We start from the raw sequence: 5,616 nt of genomic DNA on the forward strand, positions 1-5,616 counted from the left end.
CTGAGTTTTAAAGTCGAGTTTTGGTAGACCGATAACCAAATTATTTTTAGATAATTTTTCTAGATGCTTCACATAAATGTGAGCGACTCGTCTATGCCAAAGCCATATATATCTTCTTTTGAAATAAAACATTTTGAAAATAAGGAAGTGACATCCTCTAGACCAACCATATAATATTATTTACACGATATCCGACAAACTTTATATTATTAGATAATACAATCATGAATTATACAACAATCAGAATCAAAGGACACACGATTACCTTTGTCGCATAGCTGGCTGATGCTCAACAAATTATGTTCCAAACCTTCTACATATAGAACATTCTCGATTATAGCCTGGGTTGAGTTGCCAATTTTTCCGGTGCCTAGGATTCTTCCTTCGTTGTTATCTCCATAAGTGACGAAACCTTTTTCTTTTAATGACAAGTCTAGGAATTTTGACTTGTCTCCAGTCATACGTCTCGAACATCCACTGCCAAGATACTAATGTTGCCCATGTGTTCGTAGACATACCTCATTAGTAGCATTATTTGTACTACCTGATCCGCAAGCCTCATCTGTTATGGTCATTAGGCATAGCTTGGCGGTCTCCTCTTCATCCGAGGTGCTTGATGTCGTTTCTTCCTCCGGTACATCGCAAACAATGTATGCCTTTTCGATTTGAAGTCCTAGGGAGTGCTCTTTTCTGAATCAAATTTCTTCAAGTAAGTGGGACACTGGAATTTCATGTGACCCGACTTACCACATTCATGGAAAGTGAAGCGCTCCTTATTCTTGCCTTTCTTAGTTGATTCTCGCGCCTCTTTCTTTTGAAATCGCTTGAAACCTCCTTTCTTCTTTAGAAATTTCCCAAACTTTCGCACGAGAACGTTTAACGTTTCTTCATCAATGTCTGAGTCAGAGTCGTCATTGTCTATCTCTTCAGTGGGTTGTGATGTTGTAGCTTTAAGAGATATTCCTTTATTTTTCTGATCAGACTCTTCATGCGTGGTCAGATGTCCAAGCTCCATCTCATGCTCTTGAAGCTTTCCGAACAGCATTGCCAAAGGCATGGAATCTAGATCCTTAGACTTCATGATAGCCGTCACTTTAGGTTGCCATCTCCTGTTAAGACAGCGTAAAACTTGATTAGTGAGTTCTCCTCTGGTAAACATTTTATCTGGAGCAATAAGATGATTAATAATATGAGTGAATCTCTTTTGCATGTCGCCAATTGATTCACTCGGTAACATACGGAATAATTCGTATTCATGTGTCAGCGCATTTAGCCTAGCGCGCTTGACCTTGCTAGTGTCCTCGTGAGTCACTTGTAAAGTGTCCCACATTTCCTTAGCACTTTGACATTGAGATACCCGAAAGAATTCATCGTATGATAGGGCCGAGGTAATTATGTTTTTGGTGCGAAGGTTATACTGAACATTCTTGCGCTCCTCATCGGTCCATAAGCTTTTGGGCTTTTCTTTCGGTTTGCCATCCACTAAGTGAAGTGGGACGAATGGTCCACTGATCACGGATTCCCAAATGTCCGAATCAATGGCCTCTATAAAAATCTTCATTCAGACTTTCCAGTAGGTGTATCCCTCTCTACTGAATACGGGAGGGCGGTTAATGGATGCGACATCACCGCCAAAGGGGTTGGTTGAGCCCATTTAAATTCCCTTAGGATCACACAGATACGGTTGAGCTAGCACATCGTACTAGCTCTGGTACCACTTGTTAGGTATCAGTGGCCTAAGCACACCTAAAAGGGGGGTTGAATAGGTGTAGCGACTATCAATCACCACTTCTCGCACAAAAACCTAGTTTTGGAAACAACCATGTTAATCGATTAACCAGTGAGCTTAATCGATTAACACACACACAGAATCAGAATGATCAAAGCAACTAATTGCACAGTTATTATTAACATATAAGCAGAGATACAACATATATTATTATGCAATATTAATAAGTATATGGCAGGGTACAATCATGCAAAATATCAGCTTCTAATTCGCTTTAAAACAACAAGAAATGTAAAGAAGATTAAGAGAGAACAACATGCACAAATGGATTTTTATCCTAGTTCGTTTGTGGTCCACTGCAAACTACATCCAGGCCTCCCCTTCTGATCTTGGGAGATTTTCTTCTTCACTATATTGAATACAAGTATAATCACATACACCAATTCAATTTACAAAACATAGGACTTTCTTGAAATCTAGAACAACTAATCCTTGGTTTGACTCTACCTATCGCCTAGGAAAACCTTTCTCGCGAACCCGCCCCAACCAAGATTCTTGTTATCAAATCAAGACCTCCTAGTCTTGGTGAAGAATCACTCTATCTCTGTGGTGGTAAGACACCAAGAGATCAATCCAATACACACAAAAACAGATTACAAAACCAAGGTATTATAAGCACAATAATGCTCGAAATACAACAATGAAAAACCTTAAGACTAACCCACTCACAATTCACTCAAGCCATCATACACATGTGAGTTTATCAAAAACAGTAATCACAAGATATCTCTCTAAGAATCTTTATCAAAAATTCATGAACATGTGAGCAAGATAAGGATGAGATTAAACATATGAAAAACAATATGCAAATAACAATGAATCAATCTTCAATATGGCATGTTAATCACTCTTCCTCACACATGCATTTCTATCTGAAAAACAGAATGTAAAGCACGAAAATATGCTCTCTAAATCAGTCCTATACAATATAATGCAATGCAAAACTTCTCTGGAAGTTGCCTAAACTTATACAAAGCAGTTTTGACACTTCAAACCGTTGCAATCAGTTAAGAAGTTAAAATAGAAAAAAATTATAACATAAAACAAATCTGTTAATCGATTAAGGTACCACGTTAATCGATTAACCAATGTAACATGATTAAAACAGAAACCAGTTGTAACAGAAAAGCTAATGTAACAGAAAAATAGTTGAGTTAATCGATTAAGTCACCACGTTAATCGATTAACCAACATATTAAAACACGTGGTTCAAAAGGTAAACTACTTATATGTTATGCTTAACTCTTATACATGTTTTAGCAATTATATTATGCCTAATATGCACATATAACATGTATGATTAATGCATGAACATACAATTAACTAGATGATATGTCTCATGAATGTGATATGACCATTATAATGGCTTGAGAGACTTGCATCTAGGTTCACCTTACCTATACTCACTTACTACGGCACACATCCCAAACTACTTTGAATAATGACTCTATTTATAAATCCCAGTCTAGATATGACCAATGTGCTCTAGGAATGTTAATTGTTGAGCCATCTTCAAGTTTTAATAAAACCTTGTCTTCATCAAAACATAAGCAAAGCATTGCTAGTGCGATCCTTGAAACTTTGCACTTTCAGTGATCCTCTCCGGTACCGGACATCTAGTACTGGAATGTGAGGCCCAAAATGATTTGAAAATTAAAAAAATACTTTAATTAAAATCCACACTATTAAATATTTTTAAACGTCACATATCACAATCTTTACCAATACTCGACCGTCTAGTACTATAAAGGATCCAAATTCATAAGGGTTGTGATCATTTCTAGTGCTGGAATGTGTGACTCATAATAATTTGATAATTTAAAAAAAAAACTTTAATTAAAAACTAGTTAAAATCTAAACCGTTAAATATTTTTAAACACTACATGTCCCAATTGTTAGATATTTCCTAATGATTGGTGCAGTACCAATCCTAAGATCTTGAATCTCATGATTCTCACACATAATATAAAACAAGGATACAAAGTCATTCATGAATCCCTGAATCTCCTGGATGTACTCCTATGATCTGCTTTTTCTGAGATAAGTTTTGGTATGATGGCCTTCCTCAACCAAATCTCTGATTCCTCTTGGGACTTGCATTTTCACTTTGATGGGGAGAGGAGAAAACTGAATTTGATTTGGTATGTTAGGGACCATAATATTCGTTATGTGTTAACTTATAGGATTCTCATTATCCCCTATGGGTTAACCTTATGGGTATCCACCCATTAAGCCCATATCCGTTATAAGCTTTTAGAAATCTATGGGGTGCTAATAATTAGATCACTTTTAATATAACCCCTGAAATAAATAGTTGATATCATTGTATCAAATATATGATGCCCACCTTAACTTATAGGGTTCCCATTCATCACATGCAAGCGTGACTCGACCACGATGATCACCATATTAATATACTCAATGACATAGATCAAATATGGATGAGTGACATGGAAATTTCATGCAATGTGATCTCAAACATGTCTATTTCTAACTGGTCCTTCTTTGTTCTTTAGTAAGATCAATTCAAAGTCTTTAATTGTAACACAATAGTTACAATGCACAATTTGAAAATGGAGCAATAAACCACCAACTTTATTATGCATAAAAAAACTTTATATAGACTCCCACTAAACTAAGGTATCCTAAGGAACAACACCCATATGAGCAACATACTCATGAAAGACTTTAGATACCAAACCCTTAATTAGTGGATCAGCTAGCATAAAATTTGTCCCTATATGTTCTATGGAAATTTGTCCATTTTGAACACTTTCTTTAACAACCAGAAACTTTATGTCAATGAATTTTGACTTTGTAGAACTCCTATTGTTGTTGGAGTAAAGAACCGTAAACTTGTTGTCACAATAAATCCTCAATGGTATTTCAATACCATCAACCACATGTAAACTAGTGACAAATTCCACAACCATATGACATGGTATGATGTTTCAAAACAAGTCATGAACTCCACAACCATGGTTGAAGGGGCTATGAGTGTCTGTTTTGTAGACTTCCAAGAGATAGCACCTCCGGCCAATACAAACACATATCCAAAGGTTGATTGTCCACTGTCTAGACATCCACGAAAATCGGAGTCAGAGTACTCAATGATCTCTAAATTCTCAGACCTCCGATAAGTGAGCATATACTCCTTTGTTCTCTTCAAGTAACGCATAACACGTTTGACTGCCTTCCAATGATGCATTCCAGGATTACTCAAATATCTTCCCATAACTCCCACAACAAATGCTATATCGGGACGTTTGCAAACTCGAGCATACATTGGACTTCCTAATGCAGATGTATAAGGAATCTTTTGCATCTCGTATCTTTCAAGGTCATTACTAGGGCACTGTTCGAGACTAAATTCGTCTCCCTTAGCTATAGATTTACTGTCTTTCATGCCAAATCTGTCTAGGACTTTATCTATATAGCTTTCTTGTGATAACCTTAGGATACCTTGAGAGCAATCTCTTAGTATCTGAATACCTAATACAAAAGAAGCTTCCCCAAGATCTTTCATTTCGAAATTAATCGTTAGAAATCTCTTGGTCTCATGCAATAGTCCCAAATCACTACTCGCAAGAAATATATCATTGACATATAATACTCATAAAATAACTTACTCCCACTGAACTCGTGGTATACACAATCGTCAACTTTATTTGCCTCAAAATCATACGAGGTAATAATTTGATGAAACTTGTGCTTCCATTAACGAGAAGCTTGTTTAAGGCCATAGATGAATTTCTTTAATTTGCATACCATTGCTTTGAGTCAACCAACAAAGTTTTCTGGTTGCACCATATAGATCGTTTCCTTAA

This window comes from Lupinus angustifolius, chromosome LG09 (genome assembly GCF_001865875.1).
Source record: "Lupinus angustifolius cultivar Tanjil chromosome LG09, LupAngTanjil_v1.0, whole genome shotgun sequence".
NCBI classification, from domain to species: Eukaryota; Viridiplantae; Streptophyta; class Magnoliopsida; order Fabales; family Fabaceae; genus Lupinus; species Lupinus angustifolius.